Source organism: Dromiciops gliroides, chromosome 2, assembly GCF_019393635.1.
Source record: "Dromiciops gliroides isolate mDroGli1 chromosome 2, mDroGli1.pri, whole genome shotgun sequence".
Classification (NCBI taxonomy): domain Eukaryota; kingdom Metazoa; phylum Chordata; class Mammalia; order Microbiotheria; family Microbiotheriidae; genus Dromiciops; species Dromiciops gliroides.
Window position 1 is genome coordinate 1,467,723 of NC_057862.1, and position 23,291 is coordinate 1,491,013.

At 54.8% G+C, this 23,291-nt stretch overlaps 1 protein-coding gene across 1 annotated transcript in view; it reads right to left on the reverse strand.

Moving 5' to 3' along the window:
• The window catches only part of INPP5A (inositol polyphosphate-5-phosphatase A), a 216,540-nt gene that overhangs the window by 192,253 nt on the left and 996 nt on the right, over positions 1-23,291 (reverse strand). The window lies entirely within an intron of this gene.

Genomic DNA, 23,291 nt, shown 5'->3' on the forward strand with positions numbered 1-23,291 from the left:
GGTCACCCAGCTGGGAAGTGTCTGAGGCTTGAACTCAGGTCTTCCTGACTGCAGGGCCAGTGCTCTATGTGCTGTACCACCAGCTCCAGATACAAGTTAGGGATACAAGTCCCCTAAGGTGGCCCTTTCTGCTCCCACTACAAATTGAGCTTTCTTCCTCTGAGTCATCAGTCTTCCTCCAATGAGCCAGCAGCTCACTTCTCCCTTCCTCCCAGACTGGTTTCTTCCAGAACAGGCCCTGGAGCCTGAGTACCAATTACCTATAGTTGGGGCCGCATAACCTTGCCGTACCACCTGTGGGTCAGAAAACCACGGGCCCAGTCCTAACAGGACAGGGCCGAGGGCCCTCAGATTCCTGGGATCCATACAAGGCAGCAGTGGGGCCCAGGACATGAGTCTAGTGAAGTAGGTGTGAGTGGTCAGACTCATGTCTGAAAGAGAAAAGAAATCCAAATGCAAGCCCCAAAGGCTGAAACAAAGGGTGTCCTTCACTCCTTTGGGAAGCCGGGTGAACAAGCACACCCAAGGTCGGCCAAAAGGCTTCATCATTCCGAGGTTAATGAGCAGATGGGCGGCCTGGGCAGCATCATTGGAGATGGGGGCGATGAGGCCCGCTGAGGGAAAGAAGTTTGATCTGTGTCATTCGGTAGTAAGAAAGTCAGAAGGCAAACCCCGGCTCAGAAGACCAAACCTTACTCTCTTTCCCCAGCCCCATATGGATTCTCCTGGTTGATTCTTCAGGAAGTCCCCCACGCTATTTATCATGGCCATAAAATGTTACACGTGTTCCTTGGGACCTCTGTTTTATTACATCATGAAAAAAAATCAGGCTTCTCCTGTAAATAAACAAAGCAGGCCCTGCCCTGAGCCAGTGAGGTCTGTTTGGTGAGTAAACAGTGTCTGAGGAGCGACCTCCGTCTCGTTCCCATCCAAACTTTCCCAAGCACCTGAGCAACTGAAATGAGGCCCACAGCCACACTCCTCTTTCTGAGGCCTGTTCAGTCATGACTGGGCTGCAGCCAAAGGGGCCTCTGCTGGCACCTGCTCAGCTGCCCGCCTTCCAATCAATAAACATTTATCTACCACCTCCCATGTACAGGCACTGTACTAAGCTCTGAGGCTACAGAGAAAGGCAAAAACCAGACCCTGAACTGAAGGATCTGACAGGCAGCTGGGGGAGGCCACATGCAAACATCTCTGTCCAGAGAAGCTCTAGGATCAGCTGGAGATGAGTGACAGAAGGACGAGCCATAGAAGCTGCCACACAGAGAGCACTGCTGGGTGGCGCAGTGAACAGAAAACTGGGCCTGGAGTCAGGAAGACTCGAGTTTCCATGCCAGCCTCAACTACCCTGGGCAAGCCACTTCACTGTTTGCCTCAGTTTCCTCTTGTGCAAAATGAGGTGGAAAAGGAAATGGCAAATCACTCCAGTATCTTTGCCAAGAAAATGCCAAGCAGGGTCACGAAGATTCATACTCAGACACAGAGACACAGACACAACTCAAACAGTAGAAGGCACTGGCAGTGGGGCTTTGCTTGAGAGGCGGCGTGGCACAGTGTTGGGGAAGCCGGCCTCGGATGCAGGATGGTCAGGGCCTACACTGGCAGGAGGGTTGCCTGGGTGACCTGGACAAGTCGCTTCCCCATGAGGGGGACACAGGAGAGGTGGCATGGGGCTCAGCAGAAGGCGTTCCTCAATAGAAATTCTCCACACCCACGACATGCCAGGCCTGGCTCCAAAAAAAAAAGAGGAGACAAGCCAAAGGAAGGTAGGGAAGGCAGGAGGCAGATCTCCAAGTAGGGAGCAGAGCCAGTGAAAGCACAGAGAGTGGGTAGTTGGAAGACCAGCAAAGAAGCCAATGTTGCTGAACCACCAAGTACCTGGTGGAGAGGATAGGGCCAAGAAGACTGGAAAGGTAGACAGGGATGAAGTTATGATGGTCTTCAAAAACCAGAGGATTTTGTATTTGACCCTGGAGGCAATAGGGAGCCACTGGAGATGGCTGACTAGAGAAAGGAGTAAAGGGAGGGTAGAGAACATACTAAGATCTGGAGCCTAGGTAGATAGATTTAACAGCAGATGATGAACTGGAGTGGGGAAAATATCTGAGACAGAAAAAGACCCACCAGGTGTGAAATGATGAAGGTCTTTACCAAGATGGTGGCATATTTGAAAGATGCTGCAGAAGAAAAGTTGTCTAGAGATGTGACAGAGGTGAAATTGACTAGAGATGCTGCAGAGGGGAAATGGACAAGGGATGCTGCAGGAGGTGAGATTGACTAGAGATGCTGCAGAGGGGAAATGGACAAGGGATGCTGCAGGAGGTGAGATTGACTAGAGATGCTGCAGAGGGGAAATGGACAAGGGATGCTGCAGGAGGTGAGATTGACTAGAGATGCTGCAGAGGGGAAATGGACAAGGGATGCTGCAGGAGGTGAGATTGACTAGAGATGCTGCAGAGGGGAAATGGACAAGGGATGCTGCAGGAGGTGAGATTGACTAGAGATGCTGCAGAGGGGAAATGGACAAGGGATGCTGCAGGAGGTAAGATTGACTAGAGATGCTGCAGAGGGGAAATCTACAGACCCTAGCAATTGATTGGATATGGTGGGTGACAATGAGGAGTGCAGGATGACACTGAGGTTTCAAGTCTGGGTGACTGGGAGGATGAAGGTACACTCAACAGTAATAGGGAAGTTAGGAAAGAGGGGAGGGCTTGGAGGAAAAGAGAATTAATTCAGTTTTGGACATGGTGGATCTGAGATGTCTCTAGAACATCCCACTGAAGATGTCTAAGAGGCAACTGGAGATTCCAGACTGAAGGTCACAAAAGAGGTTAGGGCTGAACCACAAGATCATTCCCACGGAGACAATGATTGAATCCATGGGAGCTGTTTAGATTACCAGGTAAAATAGTCTGATGGGAGAAGATGCCCCAAGACAGAGCCTTAGTTGGGGGAAGGGGGGGGGAAGGGGGTGGTACGCAGCTCAGCATGATCTAGATGAAGATTCAGCAAAGGAGAATGCGGAGTGATCAGAGGAGGAGTTGATTGACAGTGTCAAAGGCTGTAGAGAAGTCAAGGATGAAGATTGAGAAAAGGGCATTAGGCAATGAAGAGATTAGTAGTAACTTTGGGAGAAGTTTCAGTTGAATGATGAAGTCAGAAACTAGACTATAGATCAGTGGGGTCAAACTCAAATTAAAAAAAAAAAAAAAGGAGCACTAAACCATACAAAGGATCCCTGCTAGCTGCATGTGGACTTAGAAAACCACATATTAACATTATCCATGTTCTACTGTATTTTTATTAGTTTTTATAATAGTATTTGTTTCTACATTTATTATTAAATGTTTCCCAATTACATTTTGTTTTGCTTTCTTTTGCAGGACAATGGGGGTTAAGTGACTTGCCCAGGGTCACACAGTTAGTGTCAAGTGTCTGAGACTGGATTTGAACTCAGGTCCTCCTGAATCCAGGGCCAGTGCTTTATCCACTGCGCCACCTAGCTGCCCCCTCCCAATTACATTTTAATCTAGTTTCTGCCTGTAGAAGTGTGGCCCCAATGCAGGCTGGAAGGCCCCATGATTGACATTTTAGCTGTAGCATAAAAAGGAGAATGAGATGTTTAGTCACAAAGGGAGAAGAGCTATGTGTTGGTAGTGAGCACGGATGGATGGATCAAGTGAGGATTTTTTGAGGAAAGAAACAAACATTTATTAAATGCCTACCACATGAAAGGGGAAAGGGACCCACATGTACAAAAATATTTATAGCTGCTCTTTACGTGGTGGCAAGGAATTGGAAGTTGAGGGGATGCCCATCCATTGGGGAATGGCTGGACAAGTTGTGGTATATGAATACAATGGAATACTATTGTGCTGTAAGAAACGATGAGCAGGAGGAGTTCAGAGAAACCTGGAGGGTCTTGCGTAGGCTGATAATGAGTGAGATGAGCAGAACCAGAAGAACATTGTACACAGTATCATCAACATTGAGTGTTGACCTACTGTGATGGACTATATTCTTCTCACCAGTGCAATGGCACAGAAGAGTTCCAGGGAACTCATGATAGAAGAGGATCTCCAAATCCAGGGCAAAAAAAAAAGAACTGTGGAGTAGATGCTGAATGAACCATACTATTTCTTTTGTTACTGGTGCTGATGTTTTTCTATTTTTAGGGTTTTTGTCATTGCTCTGATTTTTCTCTTATAACATGACTAATGCAGAAATATGTTTAATGTTATTATGTGTGTGTATATATATATATATATATATATATATAACCTATATCAGATTACCTGCTGTCTAGGGGAGGGGGGAGGGAGGGAGAAAAATCTGAAATTAGAAAGGTTGTGTAAACAAAAATTGAGAACTATCTTTACATGTAACAGGAAAAAAAAATAAAATACTTTATTACAAATAAAAAAAATGCCTACCATATGCCAGGCACAGTGGCAAGTCCTTGACAAATATTTTCTTTCCTTCTCACAACAATCCTGAGAAGTAGGTGGTAATGTTATCTCCATTTCAGAGCTGAGGAAACGGAGACTGAGGTCAACTGACTTGCCCAGGGTCATAGAGCTGGAGGGAAGTCTGAAGCTGGGTTTGAATTTAGCTACTCCTGGTTCTAGGCCCAGTGCTCTAGGCACTATCGCACTCAGCTGTTTGTAGGTAGTCAGGAAGTGGGCAGCAGACAGAAAGTAGGCACAGAGATGGCAATCTACTTGGGAAGACTGGATGGAAGGGGATCACTTGTGTACAGAGAAGGGTTTCCCTTGGCCTGTGAAACACAAAAGGAAGAGATGATGGCGGAAAGCATCCAAATGACAGGAGATGAGAAAGAGGGAGCTTGATTTTTTACAAGTGCTCACTGAAATGTGGGCTCTGTGACCCTGGGCAAGTCAGTTGACCTCAGTCACCAGCAAGGAATTTTCTTCTTTCTCATATGATTGGGCCTTCCTTGAAGCCAAGCACACATCCCCATACACATCTCCCTTCCCTGAGTACAGAGTCAGCGACCCAAGCAATGAACAAACTTCCCTGTTAATGTAAGGAGAGCTTAGGACCAGCAGCCGAAATGCCCTACTATGAAAGGAGGCTTGTGGGAGCAAGTGCTGACCTTGGAGTCAGGGCAGCTGGGTATAAAGCCTGGCTGGGATACTTGTTGGGGGGAGGGGATGCTTTGTAAACCTTAAAGTACTGTACAGAGCTGAGCTAGGGTTACTTCATGGTCTCTCCATTTTGTGAAAGAGAGGAGAGAAAGGAAGGGAGGGTAGGAAAGAGAGAGAGGGAGAGGGAGAAGGAGGGAGGGAGGGAGAGATGGCAGCTACATCCTCCAGTTGGAGAGGGCTGATTCCAGGAACTCTTCTTTGCCCCTGTGAGACGGTGCCATTATCTTCACTCTCAAACAACCAGCTCTCCAGAGACAGAGACCATTGTTACTGTTTCTTAGTATCTCTTGGCATTTTCCCAGGGTACCCACCAGGCTACTTTGCACATTAGCTGCCTTCAAATATTTGCTGAATAATCAACAAAACATGGTATAGGGAAATGAGCACTGGGATGACTTGGCAGTTTTGGCCAAGAGCCGACAACTCATTCCAAACCGGTGTGTCCACACAGTGGCAACTGGGGGCCTGGCACCCTGCTAGGGCTTATATTAGTTACTGAGTCTCCCATCCTTCATGGGGCTATCAGACTGCTGGGACACCCAGCCAAAGGGCCACAGAGGCACGTGGTAGACAGAAGACAGTGGCTCCATCCAGGCCACGATGGACTTACCAGAAATGGTGGCTAGCCCCAAATGGTCCATCCCCAAAACAAGGCCAAGTGAGCCTTCTCGGCTTCCCAAGTCTGCATTCCCAGAGCAGGGGGCCATACCTTCTCACCCTTCCTTCCCTGACCTGCCTCACCTGAGACTTCCATGGAAAAAAGGGGGCTCTGCTCCCTCCTCTCTTCATCTCACACCACTCAGCTACCTTCCCTCCTGTCCCTCGTAAGGAGGTGGCTCTGCTTGCCCTTACCGTGCGCCCGCGATCTGTCTCCTCCAGATGATCATCTCCTCTATAACTTCCCTTCCCATCCACTGCCCTATTGCCTGCAAACATGCTCGTGGCCCTGCCTCGGTCGTCCCTTTCTGCCAGCCACCTCTCAGCTTCCATGGCTCTTCCTTCTCTGCAAGTGCTCAGCCCCCGCTTCCTCCTCTCTTTTCTCATCTCCAACCTCTAGAGTCCTGCTTCTGTCCTCATCACTCAGCTAAAAGTGCTCTCTCCAAGGTGCGCTCTTAATTACCCAGTGGAATGTTTCTTCTCGGTCCACTTCCTTCGCAGCCCCTGCCCTCAGCCCTCTTGCTTCTCTCATTCCTTGGATCCTTTACTGGCACATCAAGCCCCACACACAACAGCACCATGGCTGGTACATCTCTCTGGTATCCTCAGCTCCCATTGCTTCACTCAGTATCTCACAGATGGAGATAGCCAGTCCTGGGCTCTCTCCTGATGCCATTCCCATATCCCAACTGGCTCCTGAAGTGTGAACTCAATGTCATGTAGTTGTCTCAAATTCCACACGTCCCAAACAGAACCACTGTCTTCCCAATTATCCTCCCATTTGCCCAGGCCCACAGCCAGACATCATCCTCCCCTCTTAGCCATCCCTCACACCCAATCAGCTGGCATCTTGTTTCTTTCTCCATGACGGTTTTGTCTCATATGTGGCCCTTTTTCTCCTCTCACACACCCTTCGCATTCTCCTATAACCTGGACCAGCAGTTCTCAGGGTATGATCCAAGACCCGCTGGCTTGGGGTAGGGGGTGGGGGGTCTTGATACCCCTTCTAGGAGTCTGCAAGGTCAAAACAATTTTTATAATAATGCTAAACATTTTCATCGTAAGCATGGTAAGTACTGGTGCACGAAAGCCAGGGTCGGGGGACTCCTCAGTGATTTTAGGAGTACAGAGGGGTCCTGGGACCACCAAGTGTAAGCATGGCTGATCTGCCTGCACCTTGGGGTCTCCCCATTCTGGCCCATCGTCCTCAAGGACACACCTCCCAGCCCCAGATGGACACACACAATCGACTCCTCTGGCGTTTCAGGCCTTTTCAGACCCTGAGCCCAACCGAACTGTCTCTGGGCCTCCAAACACAGGCCTCCATGGCCTATCTCTGCACGTTTGCCCTGGCTGTGCCCCCCAGCCACCCCCTCCCCTAAACCAGGCTTAAATTTACTTTGTGTACATTGAAGACATTTCTGTGTACACGGCTGTTTCCCGCAATACAATGTAACCTCCTGACCGCAGGGACTGTTCTGTTCCATCCTTGTATCACCAGATGCAGCAGAGTCGGAGGAGCTTAGGAAACGGCTCCGTGAGGGAAAGGGAAGCGGGCGGGCACACGCTCCAAGTGACCGCCATGCCGCAACCGAGACCACCGCTCCAAAGGAAGGGTGGCTTCTAGCTCCAAGGCACACCCTCCATTCTCCTGACAAGTCACTCAGGAAGAGAGGGAGACGACGGCGGCCATGGAACAAGAGCCCACTCAAAGAGGTCACAAAGTTGGGCACTTCTGGTGGCTTGTGAGGTGGCAGGAAAGGCCATGCATTACAGGAGGCAGTGCAGGGGGAGGAACAAGTAGGGTACCAACACACTGGATAGAACTGGGGGGGAGAGCCGGGCCAGCAACGCCAGAGCAAACCCTGCACTCCACCGGGCAGACCTTGAGGTCTGAGAGCAGCCTGACCAGGTGGGTCTGCCCACATGCCAACACACTGGGAGGGCCAAGCGGCAGACTCCCAGCTCTAAGCACTCCCCATCTCTACGGCCCCTAAGGGGAGGAGGCGTCACATCAGGCCAGGCCTTGTCACTGCCTGTGGCCAGGCCTCTGGAGTTCAAGACTCCACATGTGCCCAGTCAGATACAAAAAGAGCTCTCCACAGAAGCCACAGCCTGCCAGGAGCAGCGCTCAACCCCTGGGGAACTGACTTCGACTCTTTGGGCAGCTCCAACGCTAGCCCAGACCCATCTGAGAGTCTCCGGTTAACAGAGCCCTGGACTCCCAGGTTTGGACAGGGGGGCCTTCTCTAAAGAAGTCTCCTCCTCACACCTCTTGGCTGAGGCTTCCACTCTCTGGCCATCCTTGCCTTTACCCTACCTCCCTCCGGAGCAAACAGCTGGGGAGTCCTTTGGCCACCAGTACAAAGCAGGGGATGACTCTGGTAACCCCAGGCTCACTCTGATCAACCAGTCCTGGAGAATCACTTAAGGAATGTGAGGGTACCAAGCCCTTCATGGTATCCTGGAACCCAGACACTGGATAGGACTTGAGAGACCCCCTTGTCCAACTCAACCCTGAAAGAGAATTCTCCCTCCAACCACTGCAATTGAAAGACCTCAGTTCTATGGGCGTGTGGCCAGGCGGCCAATCATCCTCCATCTTGGCATCTCCATTTCCTTATGCGTAAAATCATCCCTAAGGTTCCTTTGGTGTTTCAAAGGTATTTTAAATCCCTTTACATCCATTACCTCGGAGTTTCATGACTGCTCTATGAGTGGAAGAGAAGATGTGTTGTTATTCCCATTTCTCAGATGAAGCAAAGACAGCCTGCCTATGGCCCTAGAGCCAGTATCCAAGGCAGAGTCTGAGTTCAGGCCACCCTGACCCAAAGCTAGCACTCTATCCCCTGTGCTACATGACCTCGCCATGAGTTGTGTTTATCGTTTGACAGAGCCTTGGGTTTGGAACAAAAGCATCCCAAACAAAGCCCCTAAAACAAAAGGGTTGGAGAAAACGTGATGATAAGAACCCTGCCTGGATCTGGGGACGCCACAACTAGAAAAACGGTCCAAGGGCCCAGAAGGCCTGAAAAGAAACAGACGCCACGGTCACCTTCACTAAGACTCAGAGAAACCAAAGTAAAATTGGCTCTGAGGAGGAGGAGCTGCCAACCACTCACCAGCAATAAACACCCACGACTTCCCAGGAGCCATCGAGTGAGTACACTGGTGGCAGGGCCCCCGTCCCTTCCCGGAGCTAGAATTGCAGACTCCAACTCTTCAGGGAGGACTCAAGGAGCACACGGGAAAAATCCCTGGGAGTCAATCGTTCTCTGGCTGAAAGCGTAGTCCAGGCTGGGGCGGGCCCACAGCTGTCAAAGACCTTCACAGTAGCCTCATTGCACAGGGCTGCAAAAACCTGCACCCGACACCTGGCACAACCAAGAGGGAAATGGCTCAATAAACTGCGGTTCATTCATGGCATCAAATACTATAACGCAATTAAGACCAACCAGTAGAACTACAAGTAAATCTGGAAAGGCCTTGAAGAAATCCTACAGACTAAAAATAACGAGCAAAATAAAACAAATAAGAAAACAGGAGCAAAGACAGAGACACAGAGGAAGAGAAGTCACGGGGTTGGGGCCTCTACTGGCCCCCACCCTCACCCCGCATCTCATTAAGGGGGTGCCCGGAGCACCCCATTTTCCTCCTGACATGTGTGAGGGCACAAATTGCTCATCCCATGAAGGAGGTTCCCTGTTCTAGACTTTACGCACTTATTCAGGGGCCAGGAGAGTGGGCATCTCAAAGGCCCAAACCCCAGACATTGGTCATTGTTTTGTAGGGAGCACAGTCCATCCCTGCCCACCATCTCATCCCAGCTCAACGGCCCCAGCAGGGAGGCCCTCTCTTACGTGGGGACATTTTTATTGACTGACTACGAGAATTTCAGCTTCACAATTGCACCACTGGGCACTGCCCCTCCCCCCAGCCCTAGCCCCCCCTGTCCTGGAAGTCCAATGAAGGAGGGCAGGCACACACGGGACTTCAGTTGGAGCCCCTGGCAAGGACACTCCACTGAAGCTGCCCATTCCACGGAGAGCCAGCGTTCTTTCTCATGTTTGGGAAAGGATTCCCAACAGAAAGGGATCTGGGGTTGGAAGTCAGGGCCCCTGGCAGCACCCTAGCAGATCCCAGGCCTGCCCGCCTACTCACCAGATGGAGGCCAGAAAGCCTGTGGCCTCCTGTAAGCCACTGGCACCACTTCAGCTCAGCCAGGCCTTCCTTTGACAGGTCAGGCAGAAGTCAGGGAGCTGGTCCAGGCCTAGAGGGTCAGCTTGGGGGGCCCCTGAGTACCCTGATGAAAGCCTGCCCACCCTGTATTCCATGGGAAGCCCTCCTTCCCCTGAGGCCCCCTGGCCAGTGGGGACCCTCACCTGCTGCAGGGGCAGCCGGGGCCTCCTTCCCTACCCACCCTCTTCTCCCGCCACACCCAGGACTGACTCAGAGGGTCAGTCATCTTGCACAGACCACGGAAGAAGAAAGTGAACGTGATGAAGAGACATAGACAGACCATAAAAGGAAGTCCCCATTTCCAAGACTGAGCTGGGTCCCCATGGTGGCTCGAAGGCTCAGCTTCCCATCCCACGAGATCACAGGATCACATTTAGAGCCACACAGGACCTCCGAGATCAGGGGAGCATGAGGCTTTGATCAAGTCTACCAGCATTTCTTAGGTGCCAGGCCCGGTGCTTCCTGCTGGCAGCACAAACACCAGGAGAGAGAAAGCCAGGCCCTGCCCTCAAAGACCTTCCATTCCACCGGGCTAAGGGCAGGGAGGCCAGGGGTGGGGGCACCATCTGGAGAGTAGGAAGCAAGGGGGCTGGGCCACTCTGAGCCTTTCCTCAGCGTAGAGGTTCTGGGACTAGATGGGGAGGCGGGGCAGGCCCCAGGTCCTAAGGGCTCTTCTAGGGGGAGAAGGCGGCTGGGGGGGTGGGGGGGGAGGGATGGCCAGGGTCCCACAGCCACTTACTGCCTGAGCCAGTCACAGCCAGGCCCCCAGACTCCAAGCCTGACAGCCTGTGCTCAACATACGGCCTTCCTATCGGCAGAGACCTCCCTGGGGTAGAAGGCTAGACTTGGAGTTGGGTAGCCCTGGGTTTGAATTCCATTCTGGGTGAGCTTGGGCTATCTCCATCTCCTCCTCTGTAAAATGGGCTGGGGGGGAAGCACACAATGCTCCCTTCTGCCTCATGAGGTTCTCATGGGTGAAACGCTTTACAAACCCTGAAGTTCTGCCCTTCTGACCACTGCTGGTTCTGAGAACCCAAGTGGACACTGGCTGAGGTAGCGCATCTCAGCGGAGCCTCTTACAGCCCTGGCCCCGCCCCCACCTCAGGGTCACAAGCCCTGCCAGTCATCAGCCTAGTGATCTGGACAAGGACCCCCGGGGGCACGGTGCCAGGGTCTGTGCAGAACACAGGGCAGCCCCCAAGGGGACGGGACAGGCACACGCACACCTATTCCTGCCTCACCTGCACAGACGCCTGATCGCCCGGTGAAGAACTCAGGCCTGAGAGGGGGCACTCCGGCATGGGCGGGGGCCTTGGCCAGTCCCTCAAGGCTGCCTGTTCCCCTGCCTCTCTTGGCCTCCTTCCTTGCCCATTCAGCACCACGTGGGCAGAATCTTACAAAATGTCAAGTCCTCTCTAGGCTGTGCTGACAGACGGAAGCCCCATGAGGAACGTGAACCACGCTTGTCAGCCTCTTCCTCCACGAGGTGAGCCTGGAAAGACCCCCTCCCCTGTGTTTGAGGGAAGGGGCCGACAGGCCCTGCAGGGCCTGGAAACTGAGTAATCCAGCCCAGAGGAGACGGGGTGGGCTTAGGCCCCAGGTCATCTCCAAGGGCTTCTAGGCCCACCTGGGGCACAAAGGGGCAGGGCCTGGACCCTCTCTGGGCCAAGCTCCAGCCTCCACCCCTGCCCCATCTCCCAAAGGGCTCTTTAGGTAAATCCCAGGATATCTGTGGAAGGAATCATCTTCACTTGGGCTGACCTCTCCCTGAAACATACCATTGCCCCCCATTAAAAAAGCCCATAATTTGGAGAAGGTCTTCCCTGCTCTGCGCGTGCCCATCCCCTGGAGGGCTTCAAGCATTCTCCTTGTGGGCAGAGTCTTTGAGGGCACCAGCTAGATGAGATGGGAGGTGTGGCCCCTCCTCAGGCTCCGGCTCAGCAATCAGGTTTCAGAAATAATGGGGGGGGGGCAGCTAGGTGGCGGAGTAGATAAAGCACAGGCCCTGGATTCAGGAAGACCTGAGTTCAAATCTGACCTCATACACTAGACACTAGCTGTGTGACCTTGGGCAAGTCACTTAATCCTCACTGACCTACCAACCCCCGCCCCCCCACACACACACACAAAGAAAGAATGGGGAGAGGAAGGGGTCGCATCAAAAACCCCGCTGAATTATTGCCCTGTTGGCACTGGGGAGATAAAGCATCCTCCACAATAGGGGAAGCAGAGAGGGGCCTCCCCACCACCAGGCTCAGCTTGCAGAGGTTCCCCAATGAAGGGAAAGCCAACAGCTCCTGAGGCTGCCAGCCCGGTTTGGGACAGACCTCACACTGAGCCTCAACTGTCGTCTGTCAGGTTCCTCCTTCCTGCCGCTTCTGCCCCAGCCCTGGCCCCTCTGCAAGGCCCCTTTAGGCAGGAAGGCCGCTCTTTCTCCCTGCCTCTGCCCGCTCTCTCCCTGCCTCTGCCCGCTCTCTCCCGGCCTCTGCCCGCTCTCTCTCCCGGCCTCTGCCCGCTCTCTCTCCCGGCCTCTGCCCGCTCTCTCTCCCGGCCTCTGCCCGCTCTCTCTCCCGGCCTCTGCCCGCTCTCTCTCCCGGCCTCTGCCCGCTCTCTCTCCCGGCCTCTGCCCGCTCTCTCCTGGCCTCTGCCCGCTCTCTCTCCCAGCCTCTGTCCCCTCTCCCGGCCTCTGTCTGCACCACATTATGCCCAAGGCTTCAACCAACACTCCAGGGCAGAGACTCCAGGCTCTCGGCCACCTTCCCTGCAGGCCTAGCCACCTTGGCTCCCTGGAGCCCTTTCCCAGGAGACCAGCTCCAAGGCCCCACGCTTCTCCAAGCTCGGCAGAGCACAAGATCTGTGAGGGCAGACTTGACTGCCCAGTATTCCGTAGACAATTAACAAATTCTCAAGGATGGATCCACCTCAAAGCTCCCAACCTCCCCTGCCTTGCCCTGCCTAGAAGGGTCCCTCTCCTCCAAGGCTGGGGGTGATTTAAGCCCAGAGGAGGTAAAGTGAGGGCCCTCAGGCCTCAGGCTTGGGGAGAGCCTTATGTAATGATGTCATTGTCCCCAGGAGGTCAGAGAAACCTGCTAATTCCAGCAAAGGAAAACAAGTGGCGGCCACAAACACACGGTGCTGCTGCTGCAGCCCCCTCCCCCAACACATACACACCCAGCAGCCCTGGGACCAGATGCTGGGGGGGGGGGGGACCCTCACAAGGAGAGCCTCCAACAGTGCTAGGAAGCAGGTGTACTCTTGTTATCCCCACTTTACAGATGAAGAAACCGAGGCAGACAGCAACCCATGGCTAGTTTGCCCTCGGGTCTCAAAGCACATATTGTCTGGAGGCACTAGGGGCACCACCTGGACCTGAAGTCAAGAAGACCTGAACTCAAATGAGGCTTCACACAGAAGTCACAGGCAAGGCTACCTGGGACGGAGTGTCAAGAAGAGCCCGGGCAGACCCTCGGGGCCGAGGCCCAGGGCCTGCCCAAACCCAGAGCACCCAAAGAGGACATGGCCCCCAGCTGCCCAGGCGCCTGCCCCTCAGGACTATGCCCACAGGGCCCGAGGGAGTCACCGCCAGCTGGGGTCAGGCCTGTGACAGGAGTGTGTCAAAAACAGGAAGTTGTAACAGACTCGAAAAACCGTAACCAGCTGTGAAGAAGAGAAGCCTGGCAGCCACCCCCACAACAGCCCCCTGGCCCCCTTCGGCCTTCGGACAGTCTCACTCCGCCCCCCTGCCCCACCCCCCTCAGATCCACAGGGCCCCACGGGGTGGGCTAGTGTGGCAGCCCATCCCTGAAGAAGCGGGGGAGGGGGCCGCAGCGCCAGCCCCAGGGATGCCCCCTCTGCTCAGGGTCCCAGCCAGGCTCTGCCTACAGGCCCAGGCTCCACACTGGGCGCTGGGGGCTATCCTGGGGCACTCACAGACCTGGATAAACAAGCCGCAGGGAGGGGAGGGATTGAGGTCCCTCTCTCCAAGCCCTCCCCTTGATTCTGTCACATCCCATTCAAGCTCCCCAAGGAATGCCATGGAGAGTGGCTGAGGCCTAGGCTCACTTGGACCCGCCTCCCACGCGGGCTAGGCTTCAGGGGAAATCTGGGAGCCTCCACTTCTTCAGCTGGAAGATGGGGCCAATGACCACTCCAGGACCTGCCTCCCAGGACAGGGAGGACAGGAGAACCAGCCTCTTCTACCAGCCCCATAGTGCTCTCTGAGCCCCGGCACTGGGAAGGCCCCGATAGGCAGGGCCAGTGGGAAGTGGCCGGCTCAGGGCCAGCCCCCAACCTGGGCGCCCACAGATGCCGACGTGGGGACAGGCTGGACCATCAGGACCTCAGGCTCCCCTTTTCAGCTCTGGGCCTCTGCTGCCTCAGGCAGACCAGCAGAATAAGGCTCAAGACAAAGCAGGCCCAGGTCTCCAACTCACACCAGCTAGAACAAGCAAGTTCACTGTCTGTCCCATGGGCAGGGTCTGGGGTCCCTGAGGCAACCGACAGCAAGAGGGACAGGGCTCTGGGCCTGCAGGCAGGAAGACCGGAGTTCAAATCCAGTCTCAGATACTTACTAGCTGTGGCAAGTTACTTTACCTCCATTTCCTCAACTGCAAAATGGGTACAATAAGAGCACCCACCTCACAAGGTTGTGAGGACCAGATGAGATAACATTTGGGTGCTACTTAGCCAGCATTGGCTTCCTTTCTTCCTTCTTTCCTTCCTTCCTTCACTTCCCCCTTTCTCCCTTCCTTCCTCCCTTCCTTTTCTCCTTACTTCCCTCCCTCCCTCCTTCCCGCTTTCCTCTCTCCTCCCTCCCTCCCTCCCTCCTTCTCCCTCTCTCTCCCTGCCCCTTTTCTGGCCCAGGCAGCATTCAGAACCTGAGCAGGCCATAGTAGAGCTAGCCTAGGGCCTGAAAAGTCCCTGACCCCATGAGGCCTCATGTCTGGGCAGGAATGGTGTCTTCCCACGAGAGGAGCACGTGTCCTTTAGGAGGACTCTCAGCAGTGTGCTCCCTGGCCTCACACCCAGCCAGACAGCAGAGAAGGGAGAGGGAGAAACCGCACAGGAGACTCGGGCAGAGAAGGCTGCGCAGGACGGGAAGAACAGAAGGGCCCCTCACAGCCAGGCCTGCACAGCACTAGGGGTCCATGGGATAGGGAAGCTGGCCCAGGCCGGGCGTCACCGGGCCCCCAGAGGCCACCACGGCAGGGCCCCCAGAGGCCAGGTCAGACGCTCCTCGCCCAGGAGGGCCACGCACAGCCAAGGTTCCCACGGTGTATATGGACATCCACATTTAACCTACTTTCCCACACTCTGAGTGTCCTAAAAAAGTCCCCTCCAGGCTGGATGGTGGCCAGGGGCGTGACCTGGGCCAAGCGGGCAGCTGGGTAGGCGGGGCCCTCCCTCAATGGCCAGCACCTCCTGTTTCCAGGCTGACCCTGGAGAACCAAGCCTTGCCAAACAGGAGGTCACATCACCTGGCCCACGGTGAAGGCCAAAGCCCAGCAGAGTCAGAAGATGCTTGGGGTACTGAGGCCATCATGTAAAACTGGGGATCAGGGAGGGTGAATTAGCACTCTGGACAGGACTGGCAGTGACAGGAGGAGCCCTCTGCAGTTGAGTCTAATCAGGCCATCGCCCCCCCCCCAAAAAAAGCTGACTATAGTCTGCTTCCCTGGAAGCAGGTGCACCAGGCTCCTCCCAGTGCCCCACCCTGACTCCCACCCACCTTTGCCCAAGCCCTGCCGAAGCCAGCAGCAAGCAGGAACAGGGAGGACAGACATGGCCCTGAAGACCCAGCACCGGGTACAGGAGCCCCTTCAGAGAGTCTCCCATCCTGGAGGAAAAGGCTCTGAACTCCATCAGGGGAATGCTCTACCGGTCCCCTCCCTGCACCCCCAGGAGCCCAGTAGGGCACCCCAAAAAGAGCAGGGAAGAGCCTTAGACTCCCTGCGAAGAAGGGGAGCATCCTCACAGGTATGGGCAGGATCACTGGGACCACAAAGAGACCCAGAAACCCACAGATAGTGTCACCCGCCCACAGCCCCTCCCATCTCTGGCTGAGCCTCCTTTCGAGTGACAGCCCCCCCCCCCAGCACACATGAACGTGCACACCCACACTCATTTACACTCATTCACACATACTCACACATATATTCACACTCACACACGTTCACACTCTCACACATATACACTCATACATACATATACTCACTCACACTCACTCATTCCCAGCCTCTTCCTTCCACTACCACCAAATCATCTGGCAACAAAGCCAAACACACACTCGGCCAACAAACTGATTTTCAGTGACCTCGGGCCCAAGGGAACAGAGAGAGAGAGGCATTTGGTCTTCACTGATGTTCAGATCGTCATCTGTCTAGAGAAGCCATCACCCGCTCGATGGAGAATGCCAATCTCCCTGGACTGGTGCCCCCCTAGCCAAGAAGAAGGCTGAGGGGCCAGTGACCACCTGATGAGGCAGGATTGGGAAGTAGCCAACCTGGAGGAAGGGGATAGTCAGCCGGGGTCCTCAGGGCAAGAGTGGCAAAGCACAGCTGGCCCGGGCCCTGTGTGTGATCCTAGGCTCACCGACCCATCTCGCACGTGCAGCAGCTTACTCTCCCGAGGCTCTGGATCCAAACAGAGAAGCCGGGCTGACATGGGCCAATGGTGGTAAACCACGGCAGCCCAGGGATGAACATGGGACGAGAGCACCCAGTCGGGGCTTAGCGCCGACTGGTGTTTCCAGGAGCTCGGCCTAGACAGGGAAGGTGGGAAAAGAGCATCCTCCGGCCCCGGGCTGATGCACACGGCACCACTGATAGTAATAGGGCCCAGCACCCCCAAAGGCCCACGGCTTTCTAAATCTAGATGCCTGCAGCCTCCCTCTCCCCATCTTCTACCTTTGACCAATTAGAGGACGTGTTCCAATGAAGAAATGTCCTCATCTTCAAGAGGTTCCCACCCAAAGTGTCAGAGTCCGACTCATCACAGCATCTGCCTAACTGATCACTGCAGGGTCACAAGACCAGCATCTGGAAGGGACCATTTCACAGATGGGACCACTGAGGCCCAGTGAGGATAAGTGATTTGCTGGAGGCCACATAACTAGGAAGGAGAAGAAACAGTTTGAACCCAAGTCTACCCCCACGACTGCCTTGAAAACGAGGGGGAAAATGTGCAGGCAGGGGCCAGCCAGGCCTCCCTCAACATCTACAAATCCATGCACATTCCAAAGGACAGAAATTCTGTGGAAACTGTCATTTCAGTCATGTCACAACCCCGTTTGGGGTTTTCCTGGCAGAAATACTGGAGCGGTTTGCCATTTCCTCCTCAGCTCATTTTACAGACGAAGAAGCTGAGTCAGACGGGGGGAGTGACTTACCCAGGGTCACCCAGCTAGGAAGCATCTGAGGCTAGATTTGAACTCCGGAAGATGAGTCTTCCTGACTCCAGGACCTGAGCTCTATCCACTGTGGTGCCCCCCCCCCCGCCTCCCCCAGGAAGAAACTCCCCTCCCCAGCAGATTCCCAGGGACTGCCAGCCAGAACACAGTCCTCTGGGCGGTCTCCGTGACCCCCTCTGGCTGGGATCGCCCTTCTAGGCTATGATCCACCCTCTGGAGCTGTGATCCATCCTCTCAGGCTACAATCAATCCAGATTCCCTCCAGCCATGATCACCAGGCCCAGCCCCAGCAGTCAGAGTATTTGGGCCAGCAGGAGCCCATCCCCCACCCCAGCCCAAGCCAACCCCTCCCCTACCAATCAGGATTTAAGCAGTGAGCTGGGAAAAGCACTTTTAGGCCCCAGTATCCCCTCAGACATGGCTACCTTCTTACTCCCTGCCTGCCTCAGTTTCCTCATATGTAAAAGAGGGTTAGTAGTAGCACCTCCCTCCCAGTGTGTAAATTCTTCATCAACCTTAAGGCGCTCCAGAAATGCGCGCTGTTATTTACTATCGTTGTTACTAAATGTTCAACAACCCTGCAACAGGTGACACCGGCCGTAACACTGCTCAGAGAAGGGGCAGCTAGGTGGCGCAGTGGATAGAGCACAGGCCCTGGATTCAGGAGGACCTGAGTTCAAATCTGACCTCAGACACTTTATGCACTTACTAGCTGTGTGACCCTGGGCAAGTCACTTAACCCCAATTGCCTCACAAAAAAACAAAAACAAAAAAACAAAAACACTGCTCAGAGAAGTCAAGCAACTCAGTGAGCACTAGAGCTGGAAAGCCCTGGAAAGGCCCTTTCCCAGGGCCTACTGCCCTAAGAATGGACCCTCAGAGTCTGAGATCAGGTCATCCAGGAAAGAGGTGTTCTTCCAGCCTCACCCCCATGCACACACACATTCAGGTACACAGAGGCACATGCACACAAAGGTGATCGCACAGATGAGCATATATGTGCAAGCATGAACACACATGCTTACACACATGGGCACACTCATACACATACATGGGCACCTGTGTGTCTGTATGCATGTGGACACACTGCATAGCACTCACACGTGAGCGCACATTCACTCATATACACACATGACCACGCCTGTAGAGACACACTAACATGTGTGTGCACTGCACAGCAGTGTGTGTATGTGCGCACATTGCACGTATGCACTCATACACATGTGAGCACACATTCACTCATGTACACACATGACCACGCCTGTACAGACACACTAACATGTGTGCACTGCATAGCAGTGTGTGTGTGCACGCACATTGCACGTATGCACTCATACACATGTGAGCACACATTCACTCATATACACACATGACCACGCCTGTACAGACACACTAACATGTGTGTGCACTGCACAGCAGTGTGTGTGCGCACATTGCATGTATGCACTCATACACACATGAGCACACATTCACTCATATACACACATGACCACGCCTGTACAGACACACTAACATGTGTGCACTGCACAGCAGTGTGTGTGTGTGTGCGCGCACATTGCACGTATGCACTCATACACACGTGAGCACACATTCACTCATATACACGCATGACCACGCCTGTACAGACACACTAACATGTGTGTGCACTGCACAGCAGTGTGTGTGTGCGCGCGCATTGCACGTATGCACTCATACACACGTGAGCACACATTCACTCATATACACACATAACCACGCCTGTACAGACACACTAACATGTGTGCACTGCACAGCAGTGTGTGTGTGCGTGCACATTGCACGTATGCACTCATACACACGTGAGCACACATTCACTCATATACACACATGACCACGCCTGTACAGACACACTAACATGTGTGTGCACTGCACAGCAGTGTGTGTGTGCACGCACATTGCACATATGCACTCATACACACGTGAGCACACATTCACTCATATACACACATAACCACGCCTGTACAGACACACTAACATGTGTGCACTGCACAGCAGTGTGTGTGTGTGTGCGTGCACATTGCACGTATGCACTCATACACATGTGAGTACACATGCACTCATATACACACATGACCACGCCTGTACAGACACACTAACATGTGTGTGCACTGCACAGCAGTGTGTGTGTGTGCGCGCGCATTGCACGTATGCACTCATACACATGTGAGCACACATTCACTCATATACACACATGACCACGCCTGTACAGACACACTAACATGTGTGTGCACTGCACAGCAGTGTGTGTGTGTGTGTGTGTGTGCGCGCGCATTGCACGTATGCACTCATACACATGTGAGCACAAGCAGGAGCCTTCGCCGAGCCGGTTCCTCGGTCCTGGGATCTCAAGTGCACTGGACTATTTCTTTCTCCTCCATTGAGGCTGTATGCCCCGAATACACCAGAGTGACCAGCCACAAAGCTGACCCAGAGGAGCCCAGGACCTATGGAAAAGCAGTTGCTCCCATGCCAGACAGGCCCGCAGGGGCCTATCCTCCTGTCCAAACAGTGGTCCTGCTCTGTTGGGTCACCACATTAACCCTCCCAGGGCTCCTCCCGCATTAGCAGGGGACAGGGCACAGCCCCCCACCCCCAGAAGCACTTCTTCAAATCAAAAGAGAAAACACTTTCTCTTCGCATCCTCTCCGTGGGGGGCCAACCACTGCCCAGTGGCTCTCAGCACAGTGCTCCCTGGCCCGGGCATCATCCCACACTCTGTCAGCTGCTCATGGTGAACCCCAGCCCTTGAAGCCCAGATGGCTGAAGGGGGCATTCCGGCTCCCTGGCGTGACGTCCCAGTGCCCACCATGACAGAGCCAACTCCTAAGAGGCTGTCACACACGTGCGGGCAAGCTCCACCATCCAGACCTTTCTCCTATCATTCACTAGCGGCGGTGCCTCCTGTGGCATCTAGGGGATGCCGACAGAAGCCCCCCGATGTGCGCTCCAAAGTCTCTTCCTGAAGATACCATTCCCGCATGTATACTGCCCATCTAACACACACCCCCTCAGTATTGGGGGCCACAAACAAAGTGTGCCTGGCAGCCCTGCCTGGGCCCCCTGACTTGGCAAATGCCCAGTGATCTGTCCAGCTCCTGCACCCCCGCCTTGCCCTGGGCACAAGGCCCAGATCAGCCCTGACTACTCCACTACACACACTGTTTCTGTCTCCAGCACATACCGGGCACCCACCTGCTCCTAGACCTGAGCCAGAGACTGCCAGGCGCTGGCCTCTTGCCTCCAGGTCTCACCATCAGGCCAGCCCAGCAAGGAGGCCCTGAGGGAGCCCAGGCAAGGAAGACGGCTTCTCCATGTTGCACGATGCCTGTTTCTGGCCAGCCACTGCCGCGCCCCCCAGAGGCCTGTTCTCTACAGTGCCCATGGGGAGTGACCCCATGACCCCTGGATCTTTGGCAGCCTTTGGGCCCTCCCCACCAGCAACAGCCTTGGTATGGAGGGGGTCGACCTGCGGGTCCTGAACCCCTAGGATGAGGCACTCCCTAATCGTAGGCTCCCTATGATGGCCTATGTGTCCCATCTGCCCAGGCTCTCATGGGCAGGGCCCATGTCCTCGATTCACCCCTGCCTCTCCAGTGACCAGCTTTCCATCTAAGGTTTTGGTAAGTGGTTCAGTGAATTACAGCCTGGCATCTGCAGCCGACCTTCCCAGTGTTCCCTCCAATGCCTGGCACGCAGCAGGCATTTAATAAGTGCTGTTGGACTGATTCGGAGCTGGGGCCGGGAGGTGGCAACCAACCCACTGGCTGCTGATAGCCTCCCTCCCTCCATCCCTCCCTTGCTGGCCCTCCCAGGAGAGGCCCCCCACAAGCAACAGATGCCACTCTGGGAGTCCTTCAATGGAATGAGCAGGATGTTTGCACTTGTCTACACTGCTGCCTTCCCAGTGCCACAGCTGGGCCCCAGCTCCCAGGAGAAAGGTGACAGACCAGCCATACGGGAGCAGAGGGTCAAGAGGCACCTGTTCCTGGGAGCCAGGGATGTATACCCTCAGCTAGAATTTCCGGCTGCCTTGGCACTACTGCCAGGCCTCCGGGACACCCCCAAGCTGCCACCCCAAAAGACAAGCACAGGCACGGGATAAAGGCTCAGATCCCCAAGGCCCTGCCCACAGGCCTCTGGTGTGCTCCTCCTAGACCACTTCAGATAGGGAGGCAGCTGGGCAGAGGCGGGACTCCAAGCCTGGGCCCAGCCAGAGCCCAGCAGCCTCCAGCCCAAGAGCTCACACACACCTCTAGCTCAGACCCCCTTTCTCTCTCCTGCCAGTAGCAGTAAACAGGGGCTTCCCATAGGCCTGCAACAGGGAAGGGCCCCCCACCCCAACCAAGGACCCGCCTGGGCCTGGGCTCCGTGCTCAGCTTGGCCTAGTCCTTGGAAAAACAAGAAAGCTGGGTCTCTGAGGTCCCTACAAGTTCCTCAGGAGACAGGAGGAAATCCGGACAACAAGGACAGAGGGCAGACAGGCAGGAGCAGCTTTGTCCACCCGGCGTGCTCATCCCCCGCAGCCCCTGGAGAAAACTGAAGAAGGGGCTTTGGCGGCCCTGAGCCCAGGCCTCCCAAGTCCCTGACCAAGCTGCTCCCTCCTGCCTTTTTGCAAAAGTCACAAATATTATCTGAGTGAATGAATCTCTTAACAGAGTCAAAGGATCATTCTAAACAGCCTGGCAGACACCAACTATCCCATGACTTTCGCTTCTGAGGCAGGGAGCTAACTGCTCCATTGGTGGAGGCTCTGCCAGGTGCCACCTGGGATGGCCACCTGCACTTATGAAGCCTCAGCAGAATACAAGCACCTGTCCTTGGCCAGGGCCAGGCCGACTCAGGAGCCAAAGGCACTGGACCCAAACTGGCTTCTGGACAAGTAAGATGTTTCTTTGGGCAAAAACGCTTCCAAGTTTCTTTCAGATCCAAACAGGCTGCAAAATGCCCCATTTACCTCTGGAAAGGGGACCCACTGGATAAGGAGGGGTGCAGAAGGAACAGTGCAGCCAACCCAATGGCTCACTTGAATGTCAGCAAGGCCAAGTGGTGGGCAAACAATGGGTCAGGTCGTGGAGAAGGCCCAGCTGGGACTGAAAGCCGGGCAAGGGGGGAGCAGAAAGAGGAAAAGCCAGCCCCCCTCTCCCCCTGTCTCTTCCCCTCCCCCTCCCCAGACAGTTCCCAGGAAGATCTGAATCACCTGACTAACCCCCAATGGCCAGGCCCGGGCCATGGGCACACGGAGACACCGCCGCACCCCCCCCCTCCCCCGTCAGACCCCACAAGCTCCCCTTTCTGCCATTCCCAGCTGTTGGCGAGGGCTAGCCTGGGCGCGTACCTGAAGGCGAGGTAGCCCCCCATCCCCGATAACCCCCCACCACGAAGCACCCCTGAGAAGCTGGCAAAGGCGCTGGGGGAGGCTTTAGGAGGGTCACCCCCAAACTGGGCCGGGTTTTCCTAGTGGGGGGATGGGCTAGGGACTCCAGGTAAAGTTCTATTTTAAGACTCGGTTTCCCTTTTCTCCCTGACAAGAGGAGTGCGGCAGGCTAGGGCATGCTCCCAGAGGGCCCGCAGTTCAGAGAGGGCCCCAGCCGGCTTCTGGGCAGGGGGCCCTAGAGGGCGGGAGGAGTAGCCCGGAGAGGGGCGGGGGGGGGGGGGACGGCGAGGGGGGGGGGGGACGGGGAGCAGGCCCTGTCCTGGTAGCTCCTTAGCTTGGCTCCAGGTGGGCGGAAAGCCCGAACGCTCGCGGGGGCTCCATCTCTTCCCGAGCCAGTCTGGATGACAGGCCGAGCTCGGCT